The sequence below is a fragment of the Lonchura striata genome, chromosome 25 (assembly GCF_050655825.1).
Source record: "Lonchura striata isolate lonStrDom1 chromosome 25, ASM5065582v1, whole genome shotgun sequence".
In the NCBI taxonomy this organism is placed as follows: domain Eukaryota; kingdom Metazoa; phylum Chordata; class Aves; order Passeriformes; family Estrildidae; genus Lonchura; species Lonchura striata.
This window is the reverse complement of record NC_140727.1, coordinates 7,196,136-7,215,000: the sequence shown is the minus strand read 5'-3', so window position 1 is coordinate 7,215,000 and position 18,865 is coordinate 7,196,136. Positions and strand designations below refer to the sequence as shown.

At 53.0% G+C, this 18,865-nt stretch overlaps 1 long non-coding RNA gene across 2 annotated transcripts; it reads right to left on the bottom strand.

The window, feature by feature from the left end:
* Positions 1-8,831: 8,831 nt before the first annotated feature.
* On the bottom strand, positions 8,832-14,387 carry LOC146765444 (uncharacterized). Of its 2 annotated transcripts, XR_014950127.1 has the most exons (6): positions 14,297-14,387; positions 13,517-13,687; positions 11,224-12,559; positions 10,955-11,055; positions 10,724-10,773; positions 8,832-9,558 (listed from the first exon to the last, which is right to left on the bottom strand). It is a non-coding gene; the product is annotated as an uncharacterized LOC146765444 (long non-coding RNA). The 2 variants fall into 2 exon arrangements; XR_014950126.1 differs by lacking the exon at positions 14,297-14,387 and having other exon boundaries at positions 8,833-9,558; positions 13,517-13,989.
* Between the last annotated feature and the right edge of the window lie 4,478 nt (positions 14,388-18,865).

Sequence of the window (18,865 nt, the reverse complement as noted above, 5' to 3'; positions counted from 1 at the left end):
GGGGCCCCTGGCCCTGACTGCAAAAAATCCTTATATCGAAGCATGGACCCCAGACCGAAGTTGTCCCCACCTCAAATTGTCCTGCCCTGATAGACCCAAGGGAGCCCTACAAACTGACATCAGGAACCTGGACTGCTGAGTTTTCTTTCCCAGGGAAAATGGAAAAAGGATGTGCCCAGGGGCCCCTGGCCTGGACTGCAAAAAATCCTTATATCGAAGGATGGACCCCACACGAAAGTTGTGCCCACCTCAAACTTGTGCTGCCCTGATAGACCCAAGGGAGCCCTACAAACTGACATCAGCAACCTGGACTGCTGAGTTTTCTTTCCCAGGGAAAATGGAAAAAGGATGTGCCCAGGGGCCCCTGGCCCTGGGCAGGGACCTCACTGCAAAAAATCCTTATATCGAAGGATGGACCCCACACCGAAGTTGTCCCCACCTCAAACTTGTGCTGCCCTGATAGACCCAAGGGAGCCCTACAAACTGACATCAGGAACCTGGACTGCTGAGTTTTCTTTCCCAGGGAAAATGGAAAAAGGATGTGCCCAGGGGCCCCTGGCCCTGACTGCAAAAAATCCTTATATCGAAGGATGGACCCCACACCGAAGTTGTCCCCACCTCAAACTTGTGCTGCCCTGATAGACCCAAGGGAGCCCTACAAACTGACATCAGGAACCTGGACTGCTGAGTTTTCTTTCCCAGGGAAAATGGAAAAAGGATGTGCCCAGGGGCCCCTGGCCCTGACTGCAAAAAATCCTTATATCGAAGGATGGACCCGAGACCGAAGTTGTCCCCACCTCAAACTTGTGCTGCCCTGATAGACCCAAGGGAGCCCTACAAACTGACATCAGGAACCTGGACTGCTGAGTTTTCTTTCCCAGGCAAAATGGAAAAAGGATGTGCCCAGGGGCCCCTGGCCTGGACTGCAAAAAATCATTATATCGAAGAATGGAGCCCACACAAAAGTTGTGCCCACCTCAAACTTGTGCTGCCCTGATAGACCCAAGGGAGCCCTACAAACTGACATCAGGAACCTGGACTGCTGAGTTTTCTTTCCCAGGGAAAATGGAAAAAGGATGTGCCCGGGGGCCCCTGGCCCTGACTGCAAAAAATCCTTATATCGAAGGATGGACCCCACACCGAAGTTGTCCCCACCTCAAACTTGTGCTGCCCTGATAGACCCAAGGGAGCCCTACAAACTGACATCAGGAACCTGGACTGCTGAGTTTTCTTTCCCAGGGAAAATTGAAAAAGGATGTGCCCAGGGGCCCCTGGCCCTGACTGCAAAGAATCCTTATATCGAAGGATGGACCCCACACCGAAGTTGTCCCCACCTCAAACTTGTGCTGCCCTGATAGACCCAAGGGAGCCCTACAAACTGACATCAGGAACCTGGACTGCTGAGTTTTCTTTCCCAGGGAAAATGGCCAAAGGATGTGCCCAGGGGCCCCTGGCACTGGGCAGGGACCTCACTGCAAAGAATCCTTATATCGAAGGATGGACCCCACACCGAAGTTGTCCCCACCTCAAACTTGTGCTGCCCTGATAGACCCAAGGGAGCCCTACAAACTGACATCAGGAACCTGGACTGGTGAGTTTTCTTTCCCAGGGAAAATGGAAAAAGGATGTGCCCAGGGGCCCCTGGCCCTGACTGCAAAGAATCCTTATATCGAAGGATGGACCCCACACCGAAGTTCTCCCCACCTCAAACTAGTGCTGCCCTGATAGACCCAAGGGAACCCTACAAACTGACATCAGGAAACTGGACTGCTGAGTTTTCTTTCCCAGGGAAAATGGAAAAAGGATGTGCCCAGGGTTCCCTGGCCCTGGGCTGGGGCCTCACTGCAAAAAAACCTTACATCGAAGGATGGACCCCAGACCGAAGTTGTCCCCACGTCAGACTTGTGCTGCCCTGATAGACCCAAGGGAGCCCTACAAACTGACATCAGGAACCTGGACTGCTGAGTTTTCTTTCCCAGGGAAAATGGAAAAAGGATGTGCCCAGGGGCCCCTAGCCCTGACTGCAAAAAATCCTTATATCGAAGGATGGAGCCCACACCGAAGTTGTCCCCTCCGCAAACTTGTGCTGCCCTGATAGACCCAAGGGAGCCCTACAAACTGACATCAGGAACCTGGACTGCTGAGTTTTCTTTCCCAGGGAAAGTGACCGAAGGATGTGCCCAGGGGCCCCTGGCCCTGACTGCAAAAAATCCTTATATCGAAGGATGGACCCCACACCGAAGTTGTCCCCACCTCAAACTTGTGCTGCCCTGATAGACCCAAGGGAGCCCTAAAAACTGACATCAGGAACCTGGACTGCTGAGTTTTCTTTCCCAGGGAAAATGGAAAAAGGATGTGCCCAGGGGCCCCTGGCCCTGGGCCCCGGGCCCTGACTGCAAAAAATCCATATATCGAAGGATGGACCCAACACCGAAGTTGTCCCCACCTCAAACTTGTGCTGCCCTGATAGACCCAAGGGAACCCTACAAATTGACATCAGGAACCTGGACTGCTGAGTTTTCTTTCCCAGGGAAAATGGAAAAAGGATGTGCCATGGGGCCCCTGGCCCTGACTGCAAAAAATCCTTATATCGAAGGATGGACCCCACACCGAAGTTGTCCCCACCTCAAACTTGTGCTGCCCTGATAGACCCAAGGGAGCCCTACAAACTGACATCAGGAATCTGGACTGCTGAGTTTTCTTTCCCAGGGAAAATGGAAAAAGGATGTGCCCAGGGGCCCCTGGCCCTGACTGCAATAAATCCTTATATCGAAGGATGGACCCCACACCGAAATTGTCCCCACCTCAAACTTGTGCTGCCCTGATAGACCCAAGGGAGCCCTACAAACTGACATCAGGAACCTGGACTGCTGAGTTTTCTTTCCCAGGGAAAATGGAAAAAGGATGTGCCCAGGGGCCCCTGGCCCTGACTGCAAAAAATCCTTATATCGAAGGATGGACCCCACACCGAAGTTGTCCCCACCTCAAACTTGTGCTGCCCTGATAGACCCAAGGGAGCCCTACAAACTGACATCAGGAACCTGGACTGCTGAGTTTTCTTTCCCAGGGAAAATGGAAAAAGGATGTGCCCAGGGGCCTCACTGCAAAGAATCCTTATATCGAAGGATGGACCCCACACCGAAGTTGTCCCCACCTCAAACTTGTGCTGCCCTTATAGACCCAAGGGAGCCCTACAAACTGACATCAGGAACCTGGACTGCTGAGTTTTCTTTCCCAGGGAAAATGGAAAAAGGATGTGCCCAGGGGCCCCTGACTGCAAAAAATCCTTATATCGAAGGATGGACCCCACACCGAAGATGTCCCCACCTCAAAATTGTGCTGCCCTGATAGACCCAAGGGAGCCCTACAAACTGACATCAGGAACCTGGACTGCTGAGTTTTCTTTCCCAGGGAAAATGGAAAAAGGATGTGCCCAGGGGCCCCTGGCCCTGACTGCAAAAAATCCTTATATCGAAGGATGGACCCCACACCGAAGTTGTCCCCACCTCAAACTTGTGCTGCCCTGATAGACCCAAGGGAGCCCTACAGACTGACATCAGGAACCTGGACTGCTGAGTTTTCTTTCCCAGGGAAAATGGAAAAAGGATGTGCCCAGGGGCCCCTGGCACTGGGCTGGGGCCTCACTGCAAAGAATCCTTATATCGAAGGATGGACCCCACACCGAAGTTGTCCCCACCTCAAACTTGTGCTGCCCTGATAGACCCAAGGGAGCCCTACAAACTGACATCAGGAACCTGGACTGCTGAGTTTTCTTTCCCAGGGAAAATGGAAAAAGGATGTGCCCAGGGGCCCCTGGCCCTGGGCTGCAAAAAATCCTTATATCGAAGGATGGACCCCACACCGAAGTTGTCCCCACCTCAAACTTGTGCTGCCCTGATAGACCCAAGGGAGCCCTACAAACTGACATCAGGAACCTGGACTGCTGAGTTTTCTTTCCCAGGGAAAATGGAAAAAGGATGTGCCCAGGGGCCCCTGGCCCTGACTGCAATAAATCCTTATATCGAAGGATGGACCCAACAGCGAAATTGTCCCCACCTCAAACTTGTGCTGCCCTGATAGACCCAAGGGAGCCCTACAAACTGACATCAGGAACCTGGACTGCTGAGTTTTCTTTCCCAGGGAAAATGGGAAAAGGATGTGCCCAGGGGCCCCTGGACATGGGCTGGGGCCACACTGCAAAGAATCCTTATATCGAAGGATGGACCCCACACCGAAGTTGTCCCCACCTCAAACTTGTGCTGCCCTGATAGACCCAAGGGAACCCTACAAACTGACATCAGGAACCTGGACTGCTGAGTTTTCTTTCCCAGGGAAAATGGAAAAAGGATGTGCCCAGGGGCCCCTGGCTCTGGGCTGGGGCCTCACTGCAAAGAATCCTTATATTGAAGGATGGACCCCACACCGAAGTTGTCCCCACCCCAAACTTGTGCTGCCCTGATAGACCCAAGGGAGCCCTACAAACTGACATCAGGAATCTGGACTGGTGAGTTTTCTTTCCCAGGGAAAATGGAAAAAGGATGTGCCCAGGGGCCCCTGGCCCTGACTGCAAAGAATCCTTATATCGAAGGATGGACCTCACACCGAAGTTGTCCCCACCTCAAACTTGTGCTGCCCTGATAGACCCAAGGGAGCCCTACAAACTGACATCAGCAACCTGGACTGCTGAGTTTTCTTTCCCAGGGAAAATGGAAAAAGGATGTGCCCAGGGGCCCCTGGCCCTGACTGCAAAAAATCCTTATATCGAAGGATGGACCCAACACCGAAGTTGTCCCCACCTCAAACTTGTGCTGCCCTGATAGATCCAAGGGAGCCCTACAAACTGACATCAGCAACCTGGACTGCTGAGTTTTCTTTCCCAGGCAAAATGGAAAAACGATGTGCCCAGGGGCCCTTGGCCCTGACTGCAAAAAATCCTTATATCGAAGGATGGACCCAACACCGAAATTGTCCCCACCTCAAACTTGTGCTGCCCTGATAGACCCAAGGGAGCCCTACAAACTGACATCAGGAACCTGGACTGCTGAGTTTTCTTTCCCAGGGAAAATGGAAAAAGGATGTGCCCAGGGGCCTCACTGCAAAGAATCCTTATATCGAAGGATGGACCCCACACCGAAGTTGTCCCCACCTCAAACTTGTGCTGCCCTGATAGACCCAAGGGAGCCCTACAAACTGACATCAGGAACCTGGACTGCTGAGTTTTCTTTCCCAGGGAAAATGGAAAAAGGTTGTGCCCAGGGGCCCCTGACTGCAAAAAATCCTTATATCGAAGGATGGACCCCACACCGAAGATGTCCCCACCTCAAACTTGTGCTGCCCTGATAGACCCAAGGGAGCCCTACAAACTGACATCAGGAACCTGGACTGCTGAGTTTTCTTTCCCAGGGAAAATGGAAAAAGGAAGTGCCCAGGGGCCCCTGGCCCTGACTGCAAAAAATCCTTATATCGAAGGATGGACCCCACACCGAAGTTGTCCCCACCTCAAACTTGTGCTGCCCTGATAGACCCAAGGGAGCCCTACAAACTGACATCAGGAACCTGGACTGCTGAGTTTTCTTTCCCAGGGAAAATGGAAAAAGGATGTGCCCAGGGGCCCCTGGCGCTGGGCTGGGGCCTCACTGCAAAGAATCCTTATATCGAAGGATGGACCTCACACCGAAGTTGTCCCCACCTCAAACTTGTGCTGCCCTGATAGACCCAAGGGATCCCTACAAACTGACATAAGGAACCTGGACTGCTGAGTTTTCCTTCCCAGGGAAAATGGAAAAAGGATGTGCCCAGGGGCCCCTGGCCCTGACTGCAAAAAATCCTTATATCGAAGGATGGAGCCCACACCGAAGTTGTCCCCACCTCAAACTTGTGCTGCCCTGATAGACCCAAGGGAGCCCTACAAACTGACATCAGGAACCTGGACTGCTGAGTTTTCTTTCCCAGGGAAAATGGAAAAAGGATGTGCCCAGGGGCCCCTGGTCCTGGGCTGGGGCCTCACTGCAAAGAATCCTTATATCGAAGGATGGACCCCACACCGAAGTTGTCCCCACCTCAAACTTGTGCTGCCCTGATAGACCCAAGGGAGCCCTACAAACTGACATCAGGAACCTGGACTGCTGAGTTTTCTTTCCCAGGGAAAATGGAAAAAGGATGTGCCCAGGGGCCTCACTGCAAAGAATCCTTATATCGAAGGATGGACCCCAGACCGAAGTTGTCCCCACCTCAAACTTGTGCTGCCCTGATAGACCCAAGGGAGCCCTACAAACTGACATCAGGAACCTGGACTGCTGAGTTTTCTTTCCCAGGGAAAATGGAAAAAGGTTGTGCCCAGGGGCCCCTGACTGCAAAAAATCCTTATATCGAAGGATGGAGCCCACACCGAAGATGTCCCCACCTGAAACTTGTGCTGCCCTGATAGACCCAAGGGAGCCCTACAAACTGACATCAGGAACCTGGACTGCTGAGTTTTCTTTCCCATGGAAAATGGAAAAAGGATGTGCCCAGGGGCCCCTGGCGCTGAGCTGGGGCCTCACTGCAAAGAATCCTTATATCGAAGGATGGACCCCACACCGAAGTTGTCCCCACCTCAAACTTGTGCTGCCCTGATAGACCCAAGGGAGCCCTAAAAACTGACATCAGGAACCTGGACTGCTGAGTTTTCTTTCCCAGGGAAAATGTAAAAAGGATGTGCCCAGGGGCCCCTGGCCCTGACTGCAAAAAATCCTTATATCGAAGGATGGACCCCACACCGAAGTTGTCCCCACCTCAAACTTGTGCTGCCCTGAAAGACCCAAGGGAGCCCTACAAACTGACATCAGGAACCTGGACTGCTGAGTTTTCTTTCCCAGGGAAAATGAAAAAAGGATGTGCCCAGGGGCCCCTGACCCTGGGCTGGGGCCTCACTGCAAAGAATCCTTATATCGAAGGATGGACCCCACACCGAAGTTGTCCCCACCTCAAACTTGTGCTGCCCTGATAGACCCAAGGGAGCCCTACAAACTGACATCAGGAACCTGGACTGCTGAGTTTTCTTTCCCAGGGAAAATGGAAAAAGGATGTGCCCAGGGGCCTCACTGCAAAGAATCCTTATATCGAAGGATGGACCCCAGACCGAAGTTGTCCCCACCTCAAACTTGTGCTGCCCTGATAGACCCAAGGGAGCCCTACAAACTGACATCAGGAACCTGGACTGCTGAGTTGTCTTTCCCAGGGAAAATGGAAAAAGGATGTGCCCAGGGGCCCCTGACTGCAAAAAATCCTTATATCGAAGGATGGACCCCACACCGAAGATGTCCCCACCTCAAACTTGTGCTGCCCTGATAGACCCAAGGGAGCCCTACAAACTGACATCAGGAACCTGGACTGCTGAGTTTTCTTTCCCAGGGAAAATGGAAAAAGGATGTGCCCAGGGGCCCCTGGCCCTGACTGCAAAAAATCCTTATATCGAAGGATGGACCCCACACCGAAGTTGTCCCCACCTCAAACTTGTGCTGCCCTGATAGACCCAAGGGAGCCCTACAAACTGACATCAGGAACCTGGACTGCTGAGTTTTCTTTCCCAGGGAAAATGGAAAAAGGATGTGCCCAGGGGCCCCTGGCGCTGGGCTGGGGCCTCACTGCAAAGAATCCTTATATCGAAGGATGGACCCCACACCGAAGTTGTCCCCACCTCAAACTTGTGCTGCCCTGATAGACCCAAGGGAGCCCTACAAACTGACATCAGGAACCTGGACTGCTGAGTTTTCTTTCCCAGGGAAAATGGAAAAAGGATGTGCCCAGGGGCCCCTGGCCCTGACTGCAAAAAATCCTTATATCGAAGGATGGACCCCACACCGAAGTTGTCCCCACCTCAAACTTGTGCTGCCCTGATAGACCCAAGGGAGCCCTACAAACTGACATCAGGAACCTGGACTGCTGAGTTTTCTTTCCCAGGGAAAATGGAAAAAGGATGTGCCCAGGGGCCCCTGGCGCTGGGCTGGGACCGGACTGCAAAGAATCCTTATATCGAAGGATGGAGCCCAGACCAAAGTTGTCCCCACCTCAAACTTCTGCTGCCCTGATAGACCCAAGGGAGCCCTACAAACTGACATCAGGAACCTGGACTGCTGAGTTTTCTTTCCCAGGGAAAATGGGAAAAGGATGTGCCCAGGGGCCCCTGGCCCTGACTGCAAAAAATCCTTATATCGAAGGATGGACCCCACACCGAAGTTGTCCCCACCTCAAACTTGTGCTGCCCTGATAGACCCAAGGGAGCCCTACAAACTGACATCAGGAACCTGGACTGCTGAGTTTTCTTTCCCAGGGAAAATGGCCAAAGGATGTGCCCAGGGGCCCCTGGCCCTGACTGCAATAAATCCTTATATCGAAGGACGGAGCGCAGACCGAAGGTGTCCCCACCTCAAACTTGTGCTGCCCTGATAGACCCAAGGGAGCCCTACAAACTGACATCAGGAACCTGGACTGCTGAGTTTTCTTTCCCAGGGAAAATGGCCAAAGGGTGTGCCCAGGGGCCCCTGGCCTTGGGCTGGGCCCTGACTGCAAAGAATCCTTATATCGAAGGATGGAGCCCAGACCGAAATTCTCCCCATCTTAAACTTGTGCTGCCCTGATAGACCAAAGGGAGCCCTACAAACTGACATCAGGAACCTGGACTGCTGAGTTTTCTTTTCCAGAGAAAATGGCCAAAGGATGTGCCCAGTGGCCCCTGGTCCTGACTGCAAAAAATCCTTATATCGAAGGAGGGAGCCCAGACCGAAGTTGTCCCCAACTCAAACTTGTGCTGCCCTGATACACCCAAGGGAGCCCTACAAACTGACATCAGGAATCTGGGTTTCTGAATTTGCTTTCACTATGTAGATATCCCTCATTCATTGGCAGGGCCCTGCGATCCCCTTGGTTTTCAGGTCCCACGTTTCCTTTTGCTTCCTCAATGTCAAATCCTCACTGGATTTCCCTCATCTTGCATCTCCCACCCCCAAGTACTCAGGGATTTTTTTTCATGCCGAATACCTGTTTTAATCTGAGAGTACAAAGCTTCGGCTTGATTTTTTCTGTGCTTGATTTCTCCTTGGGAAATCTGCCACCATATAACCCTAACCACAACCACTTTGCTTTGCTCAGAATTCACAACCTTCAGACCAGCATCATGGCACCTTACCCACTGGCCCTCCACTGGCACCTTCCCAAAGCATTCCAGTAATGCTCCACATTTTCAGTGGGCATCCTGTCTCGCCCTCATCCTGACCCTAAAAATACACCAAGGAATTCTAAAATAGCCATTAGGAAGGTATAACAATTCTCTAAAAGATGCCAGAGAAAGCCTTCAAAAATCCCCTAATAGCCCTGCAAAAAAAAACACTCAAGGAAGCCTGCTCTGCCTCCAAACCCCTTCCTGTTGCCCTCTAGCCCACAGATGTCATCCCTACCTTTTCGCAGCGGGTCCTGTTGTCCTCTGAGGGTTCTGGCGTTGTCCTGGTGCGAGGGTCGCTGCCCTGTCCCACTGGGAGGCTTCCGGTGTGGTCTCGCTGTCAGGCTTGCTGTGCTGTGCTGCTGTTGTTAGGGGTGAAAAGGGAAAAGGCTGCTTAGGGTGAGGTTAGGGCTGGGTGAGGGGTGCTGCACCTGTACCCTAACTTGCCTCCTAAGCTGTACGCTGTAGCCCTGATCCCCACTGGACTGTCCAGCCCTCAGACCCTCTCCCTTCACCCCTGACCCCTCCCTCAGCCCCCCAGCCCTCAGGCTCTGGCTGTCACCCTCGAACCCCCCTTTGCCCCTCAAGCCCCCTCTCCTCTGCTCCTCAGCCCCCAGCTTCTCTGTGTCACCCTCCAGCTGCCCCTGCCCCCCTCAGCATCTCTCTGTGTCACCCACTGTCCCCTCCCCTGTTCCTCCCTCAGCTCCCAGCCTCTGTCACCCTCAAGCTGTCCCTCAGCCTCTATGCCATGAAAAGACCCTAAAAAACCCACAAAAATGCCCTAAAAAAACCCTCATCTTCAAAATGTCTTTAAACCCCGACAAAAACATGAAAATAGCCTCAGAATGCCCTTAAAATACAATAAAAATACTCTACTTTAAAAAGCCCCTAAAACACCCCTAAAAACCCCCAAAGAACGTTTAAAAAATATCTCTAAATATTCCTAGAAGAGCTCTAAAAATAGCCCCAAAATCCTTAAAACACATTGATGAGACCCTAAAGAAACACCGCAGCGAGGGAGGCTGGAAGATGCGAAGCCGCGCTCCCGGCCCCGGGCGCAGCGCGGCTCCGGCAGGAAAGCGGCTCCTCCGGCAGGAAGAGGCGGCGCCAGGCCAGGAGACCCCCGCCCGCTGCCCCCGGCCCGGCGGGGCCGGCACCGGGCCCGGGGGGCCCCGGCGGCGCCCGAGCCCCGCGCCCGGAGCGGACGGAGCGGCGGCACCGGCGCGGCGCCCGCGCCGCCTCCCCCGCCCGCCGGCCCGGCCAAAGCTCCGCTCGGCTCCGCACGGCTCGCACCGGCGCGGCTCCGGCGGGCCCGCGGCAGCCCAGCCGCGCCCAGCTCCCCTTCCGCCCCGGCCAGCCCCGGCACTGCCGGCAGGGCTCCGCGCCGGACCCTTCGCTGCCGGGCCGGGGGCAGAAGAAGCGCCCCGAATGCAGCGGCACAGCCCGATCCCCGCCCTGCCAGCGCTGCCACGGCTGCAGCTCCCTTCCTCTGAAGCCCCGACACTGATGCCACGCTCCGGCGCTCACCTCACCCTAACAAGGGAAAAGAAATGTAGGCTTCCCTTCAATCGTGTCCCCTAGAAGAGAAGAAAAGAAGCAGCTTTCCTCAAATGATGGCAAAAGGGAGAATTTTACCTCAATCCAAACCCCTTAAAAGGTGGGACCACAGGACTGCCCCCTCCAATTCAACCCCAGGATGACGAAATTTCAAAGGGAAAGGAGAAAAGTCCCCGCTATAAAGGCACAGCACCGGCTCACCTGCTTGGCTGCTGCTTCTCGGCACAAAGGTTTGTCCCTGGGCTCCTCCTTTGAGCAATGCTCCACGTATCCAAGTGTGTATCCAGGTGATCCCCCGGACCCTGTCCAAAGCGCCCACCGTCCTTCCAGGAGACAGCCCCGCGAGCCCCCCACAAACTCCTCTTCTCCAGCAGCTCTGTGCAAAACCCGGCTGAGGCAAAGCCTCACCCTTAAATAACCTCCCCCCGGCAGGACACGCCCCTCCTCCTCATCAACTTAACAGCTCGCACCTGCTGCTGTTGCCACTCTCCAACAGCGTCTCTTGGTCTCTCCCTCTCCAGCACACAGCCCACTTCTCACAGACACAGATCCAACAGAAATCTGCTACAGGTGTTGGCTTTTCTTAATCCACCTGGTTACATGATTAAAACACATACATGCATTGATGGTCATTGAGAGAAAGCTTTCCCCTGGAGAAAACAGTCCTTTTGCCGGCACACTTTGATACACCTTCGGAAAAAGCAGAATCTGCACCAACTCCTAAGACCCCTGCCGAGGAACCCAGCCCTGCCTGGGACACCCAAAGCAGCAGACCTTGAAAAAGGAGGGGAAAAGTCAAGCTTGGAGTGGAAAAAGAGGATAGAACTACAGCAGCCTTTAAAAATGCCTGCACAGAGCAATAGTGGGAACCAGACACATTTATTCTTTCCTTGCTTTCTGTGATGACATAAATAGGAAGTAAGAACACGTTAAACAAAAGGCAGAGCTAGGATTTTACAGGTCTTCATTTTGGCAGCCTGCATGACAAACACCTCTTCCAGGACTGCGATGCCTTTTGGGGAATGGCAGAGAACGGAGGCAAAAGGTGCCGGGAGCCCTTTCTGTTCCCTTCAGCCCCTGCAGCCCCTCCGGTGCTTTCAGGGCACTCTCTTGGTTTGTTCCTAGAGAAAAAGGCTAGGGCATGATTTTCAAAACTACTGCCCGTCCCCAGTCAGAGTTTCCTACATTCCTGGGTACAAATGAGTGGATGGAGGGAGTGGATGGATGCTGTCCAGCAGTGTCCCCAGGGGCATCTGGAGTGTTCACACTGCTGAGCTGAGAAAAACTCACAAAACCCAGCCCAGGGGCCTGTGATCCTCCACCCACCCGGGGGAACTCCGGGTGCTGTAAACAGAGGCCACAGCACACACCAGGCTCTGCTGTGCCCGGTGAGGAGTCTCTGTATGAGCCCTGAGCCCTGGCATCGCCTCCCAAACACCACAGAGACCTCTTGTGCCATCAGAGAAAAGCCCTGGAGCAAACGTGTGTCCCCAGCACGATCAACAAGAGATGCAGAATTACCTCCTCAATAAAAACACTGTTTCTGATGGAAATGTTACCTCTGTCAACTGTGAGGATTTTATAGGAATACTGGCTCAAGAATTCAGTGACTTCAGGGATTCCATACCACAGGTTCCTGGGACTGCTTGGGCATCCAGAGCCTATAGTATTGGTTAAACTGGTAGAGCTGAGGATACTTATCAGCTTTGTCACAGAGCTGGAACGTCACGCAGGGAGCAAGGGGTTCTCTCGGAGAGTGCAGGAGGCCAGTGAAAACAGCACCAAGGTCCTCCACGACGTCTGCTCCTAGAAAAGCCAAATAAATTAAACTATTGACATGAGCACGGACACTGGGGCAACCTTCCTTACTTTGGGCCTTGCCAGCAGCCCACAGAGCCTCACGCAGAAAAGAACTGATCGAGATCAAAAAGTGTTCCTAGTGACCTAGACAGGTGCTCCTGGCCGCTGAGGTACCTGAAAAACCCTCCAGACATCATCAGCTCTTGCTTAAGCAAATAATCCACCTTCACCGTGTTGTGCCAAAAACACGCCCGGCCCTTAACAGGGAGAGACCCTGCCAGGCACCGCCTCAGAGAAGAACCGAGCTGTACTGGGGGGACACACCCAGCCAACGTGTACGAGTTAAACAGAATTTTCTCTCAGAACTGGGACTTTCAGCACCCCCCAGGTGCTACTCGACTGCCACATACACACAGAGGGCTTCGTGAGGTGCTCTGGGGTTGGCCAGTCCTGCTCCAAGCCCTGCTGATGCCCCGGTGGTTTTAAGGATGTCCTCAAGGAGGTGGTAGAACCTCACAGTGTTTGCCCCTGGAGCTTAATTTCTGAAGTTTTCCTTGGGAAACGCACCCACTTCCTACTTAACAAGGCAGTCCCCTCTCCCTGCTCTCAGGAAGAGCTGCCCACAGGCACGGGAACCACCTTCCTCTCCTGATCGCCACGCTCTGCCCTTAAAACGCTGTTACTGAGGCCAGCTACTTCCACACCAAGACTGTCCATGCAGGGACAGTGTCCCTTCTCTTCAGGGTCAGGGAAAAAGGGCAGAAGCACCTACAGAGCTTCAATGCCCCTCCTGAGCACAAAGCACCGTGAATCTGCACCTCCTGCTGCTTGCAGGGAAGATAATAAAATGCCTCAAGGTAAAAAATGATAAATGGTAAAAAATTATTACAAGAGGGTAGAAGTGATGCTGCTTTCACTCCACTGCTAGAAATGACACATAAAACATAAAAAAAAACCCTGTACCTGTTCCATTTTCAGACTGAAACAACAGCATATTCCTGGCTGCTCATGCAGCAGGGACAACAGCACTGAAGGGAAATGTTTGGATAATCACGTCTTCATTTAAAGAGAACCCAATTCCTTCATCTAAGCCATCACTGCCCTCCATCAGAACAGCCAGCACATCCACGACATCTAATAAGCGAAGGAAAAAATGTAAGCAGAGGATCCAGACTTACTGGGAAAACAACAGAGGTAGAATGCAACATTCCAGGAACACAAGGTAGCTTTTTAGTCACAAAAAAAAAGAAAGAAAAAAAAAAACACCCAAAAAAAACCTAAAAAAAAAACCCACCAAAAAACAAAAAACCCCAAAAAACCCCAAAGGCACATTTGCCAGGCAATACAATGTTAGGGGCAGCACAAAAATCACAGCTGTACTTCACTCTGCCTTTCAAAGCTGCTGTCCAGCACAGGTTGCCCACAGAAGCTGTGGCTGCCCCTGGATCCCTGGAAGTGTCCAAGGCCAGGCTGGACAGGGCTTGGAGCACCCTGGCATGGTGGAAGGTGTCCCTGCCCATGGCAGGGGTGGAACGGGACGAGCTTTAAATAAAGGTGCCTTCCCATCCAAACCCTTCTGGGATTCCACGATTCTGTGAGCAGCCCCAGGCAGAAGGGCTAAATTTCCATTGTGGTTCGGAAATGCTGCTGCAAGAGCACAAACAGATTTCAAATACTGTTCAAGTGGCACAACCACATCAAAAATTACGTCTGGGGGTAAAGTGGCAACTCTGCAATTCCAGCCTCTGATACCAAGGACACATGGAGGGCTGAATCCAGGGGGCGTTCGGGGTCCGAGTCGGGGTCGTCTTCATGAGCCACCAGCCTGGGGACCCAAAATTGGGGGGAACCCCGAATTGGGGGGGGACCCAAAATTGGGGGGGTCCTGGGGGGCTCTGGAAGGTCTTTGCAGCATCCCAGGAGGAATTTTGGGAGTCCCAAGGGGGGGTTTGGGGAGTCATGAAGGGAATTTAGGGGGTCTCAGAGAGTTTTTGGGGGGTCCCAGGAGGAATTTTGGGGACCCTGATGGGAATTTTGGGGATCCCAGGGGGTGTTTTGAGGTCCTGGAGAGCTTTTTGGGGGGGTCTCAGGGAGTTTTTGGGGTCCCAGGAGGAATTTCAGGGGTCCTAAAGAGAAATTTGGAGGTCCCAGAAGGTGTTTTGGGGTGACAAATAGAATTTTGGGGGTTCAAGGGGTGTTTTGGGGTCCCGAAGGGAATTTTGGGGGTCCCAGTGGGGTTTTGGGGGTCCTGAAGGGAATTTTGGGCGTCCCAGGGGGGGTTTTGGAGTCCTGGGGAGAATTTTGGGTATCTCAAGAGGTTTTTGGGAGGAATTTTGGGGTCCCAAAGAGAATTTTGTGGGTCCTGGGGAGGGTTTGGGTCCTGAAGTAGAATTTTGGGGGTCCCAGGGGGTTTTGGGGGGTCCCAGGAGGAATTTCAGGGACCCTGATAGGAATTTTGGGGGTCCCAGCGGGGGTTTTGGAGTCCCAAAGGGAATTTTGGCCAACCCAGGGGGAGTTTTGGAGTCCTGGGGAGAATTTTGAGGGTCTCAGGGGGTTTTTGGGTGGAATTTTGGGGGTCCCGAGTGGAATTTTGTGGGTCCTGGGGAGGGTTTGGGGTTCTGAAGGGAATTTTGGGGGTTTCTGGGAGTTTTTTGGGGGTTCCAGTAGGAATTTTGAGGTCCTGAAGGGAAATTTGGGGGTCCCAGGGGGGGTTTTGGGGTCCCAAAGGGAATTTTGGAAGTCCCAGGGGGGATTTTGGGGTCCTGGAGAGGTTTTTGGGTGTCCCAGGGGGCCTTGTGATGTCCTGGAGAGAATTTTGGGGGTCTCAGGGGGTCTTGGGGAGGAATTTTGGGGGTCCCAAGTAGAATTTTGTGGGTCCTGGGGGGGGTTTGGGGTCCTCAAGTGGATTTTGGGGGTCTCAGGGGGTTTTGGGGGGTCCCAGGAGGAATTTAGGGGTCCTGAAGGGAATTTTGGGGTCTCAAGGAGTTTTGGGGGGTTTCAGGAGGAATTTCGAGGACCCTGATGGGAATTTTGGAGGTCCCAGGGGGGTTTTTGGGGTCCCAAATGGAAGTTTGGGCGTTCCGGGAGGGGTTTTGGGGTCCCAAAGGGAATTTTGATGGTCTCAGGGAGGTTTTGGGAGGAATTTTGTGGGTCCCGACCAGAATTTTGAGGGTCCTGGGGGTGGGTTTGGAGTCCTGAAGGGAATTTTGAGGTCTCACGAAGTTTTTGGGGGGTCCCAGAAAGAATTTCGGGGACCCTGATGGGAATTTTGGGGCTCCCGGGGGGGAGTTTGGGGTCCCGAAGAGAATTTTGGGGGTCTCAGTGGGGTTTTGGGTCTCCCAGGAGGAATTTCAGGGACCCTGATGGGAATTTGGGGTGTCCCAGGGGGGCTTGTGGTGTCCTGGGGAGAATTTTAGGGGTCTTGGGGGTTTTTTGGGAGGAATTTTGGGGGTCCCGAGTGGAATTTTGTGTGTCCTGGGGAGGGTTTGGGGTTCTGACGGGAATTTTGGGGACTTCTGGGAGTTTGTGGGGGGTCCCAGGAGGAATTTGGGGTTTGTGAGAACCCCAGCCTTTCTCTGGGGTCTCATGTGGTGAAATTCCTCCTCCAACCCGTGCTTCCAAAGAAAAACTCCGCAGGCTTTAGCTGTTCAGTCTCAAGGCAGTTTATCGCTAGTTATCTAACAGATTATGTTCTTGCACTGCGGCTGTTTGATCAGCGGCCTGGGTAGAGGCACACACACACCCTGACATCCTCTCTATCTGCTGTCTTCTTCGTCTCTCCCCCCGCCCAGGGCTGCTGCTATCTTTTATAAGATATATTACGTATAACATGTTTACAATTATTCCCCAGTACCTACTACCTACGTTGCCAAGTGTTTTTCTACTCTAAACCAATCTGTGAGTGCCAACATCACCAAGAACATGGAGGTAAGGAAAAAGAAGGAGGAAGAACAGGATCAGCCCACTTTCCTCCATCTTAGAACTCCTGACCCCCATGTACAAAGTGAAAACCCCCCTGGACATGTGCTAAAACCCCCTTGTACAATACTAAAAAAATTTCCCCTCTACTTTGTAATTACTTTTACTATACTATCTAACCTTTTGTGATTGCTTGTTCCACCTCCAAAATTGGTAACTCATTCCATGGCTCAAACTCACAATCACAGCTGTTTCCAGCTGCCTGCCAGGGTCCCAAATGCTTCTGACCAAGGCCTGGAACCACTAAAAATGTCTGAGAGACATTATGAGTTCCCACAGGGGTCCTGAAAATAAATCTGGGGGTCCCAGGGGGGGTTTTGGGGTCCTGAAGGGAATTTTGGGTGTCCCAGGGGGTTTTTGGAGTCCTGGGGAGAATTTTGAGGGTCTCAGGGGAGTTTTGGGAGGAATTTTGGGGTCCCGAGTAGAATTTTGTGGGTCCTGGGGGAAGTTTTGAGGTCCCGAAGGGAATTTTGGGAGTCATAGGGGGAGTTTTGAAGTCCTGGGGAAAATTTTGAGGGTCTTAGGGGGTTTTTGGGAGGAATTTTGAGGGTCCCGAGTAGAATTTTGGGGATCCTGGGGGGGAGGTTTGGGGTCCTGAAGTGAATTTTGGGGTCTCAGGAAGTTTTTGGGGGGTCCCAGAAAGAATTTTGGGGACCCTGATGGGAATTTGGGGCTCCCGGGGGGGTTTTTGGAGTCCAGAAGGGAATTTTGGGGGACCAGGGGGGGTTTTGGGGTCCCAATGGGAATTTTGGGAGTTCCAAGGGGGTGGGTTGGGGTCCGGAAGGGAATTTTAGGGGTCTCAGGGGGTTTTTGGGGGTACCTGGAGGAATTTCGGGGACCCTGATGGGAAATTTGGGAGTCCCAGGGGGGGTTTTGGGGTCCTGAAGGGAATTTTGGGCGTCCCAGGGGGAGTTTTGGAGTCCTGGGGAGAATTTTGGGGGTCTCAGGGGGTTTTCGGGAGGAATTTTGGGGGTCCCGAGTAGAATTTTGTGGGTCCTGGGGAGGGTTTGGGGTCCTGAAGGGAATTTTTGGGTCTCAGGGAGTTTTTGGGGGGGTCCCAGGAGGAATTTTGGGGACCGTGATGGGAATTTTGGGGGTCCCAGGGGGGTTTTTGGAGTCCCGAAGGGAATTTTGGGGGTCCCAGACGGGGTTTTGAGGGTCCCAAAGGGAATTTTTTGGTCTCTGGAGTTTTTGGGGTCCCAGGAAAAACTTCGGGGTCCTGAAGGGAATTTTGGGAGTCACAGGGGGCGTTTTGGAGTCCTGGGGAGAATTTTGGGGGTCTAAGGGCTTTTTTGGGAGGAATTTTGTGTGTCCCGGGTAGAATTTTGGGGGTCCTGGGGAGGTTTTATGGTCCTGAAGTGAATTTTGGGGTCTCTGGGAGTTTTTGGGGGGTCCCAAGAGGAATTTTGGGGACCCCGATGGGAATTTTGGGGATCCCAGGGGTGTTTTGGGGTCCCGAAGGGAATTTTGGGAGTCCCAGGGGGGGGGTTGGAGTCCTGGGGAGAATTTTGATGGTCTCAGGGTTTTTTTGGGAGGAATTTCGGGGGTCCTGAAGGGAATTTTGGGGGTTCTGGAGGTGGGTTTGGGGTCCTGAAGGAAACTTTGGGGGTCTCAAGGAGTTTTGGGGGGTCCCAGGAGGAATTTCGGGGACTCTGATGGGAATTTTTAGGGGTCCCAGGGGGGGTTTTGGAGTCCCGAAGGGAATTTTGTGCGTTCCAGGGGGGGTTTTGGAGTCCTGGGTGGAATTTTGAGGGTCCTGGGGGTATGTTTGGGGTTCTGAAGGGAATTTTGGGGTCTCACGAAGTTTTTGGGGGGTCCCAGGAGGAATTTCGGGGACCCTGATGGGAATTTTGGGGGTCTCAGGGGGTATTGGGGGGTCCCATGAGGACTTTCGGGGTCCTGAAGGGAATTTTGGGGTGTCAAGGAGTTTTGGGGGGTCTCAGGAGGAATTTCGGGGAGTCTGATGGGAATTTTGAGGGGTCCCAGGGGGGGTTTTGGAGTCCTGGGGAGAATTTTAGGGGTCTCAGGGTTTTTTTGGGAGGAATTTTGGGGGTCCCGAGTAGAATTTTGTGGGTCCTGGGGAGGGTTTGGGGTTCTGAAGGGAATTTTGGGGGTCTATGGAAGTATTTGGGGGGTCCCAGGAGGAATTTTGGGGTCCTGAAGGGAATTTTGGGGGTCCTAGGGGGGGTTTTGGGGTCCCAAAAGGAATTTTGGGCGTCCCAGGGGGTTTTTGGGGGTCCCAGGAAGAATTTCCGGGTCCTGAAGGGAATTCTGGGGCTCCCAGGGGGGTTTTGGGGTCCCAAATGGAATTTTAGGCATTCCAGGGAGAGGTTT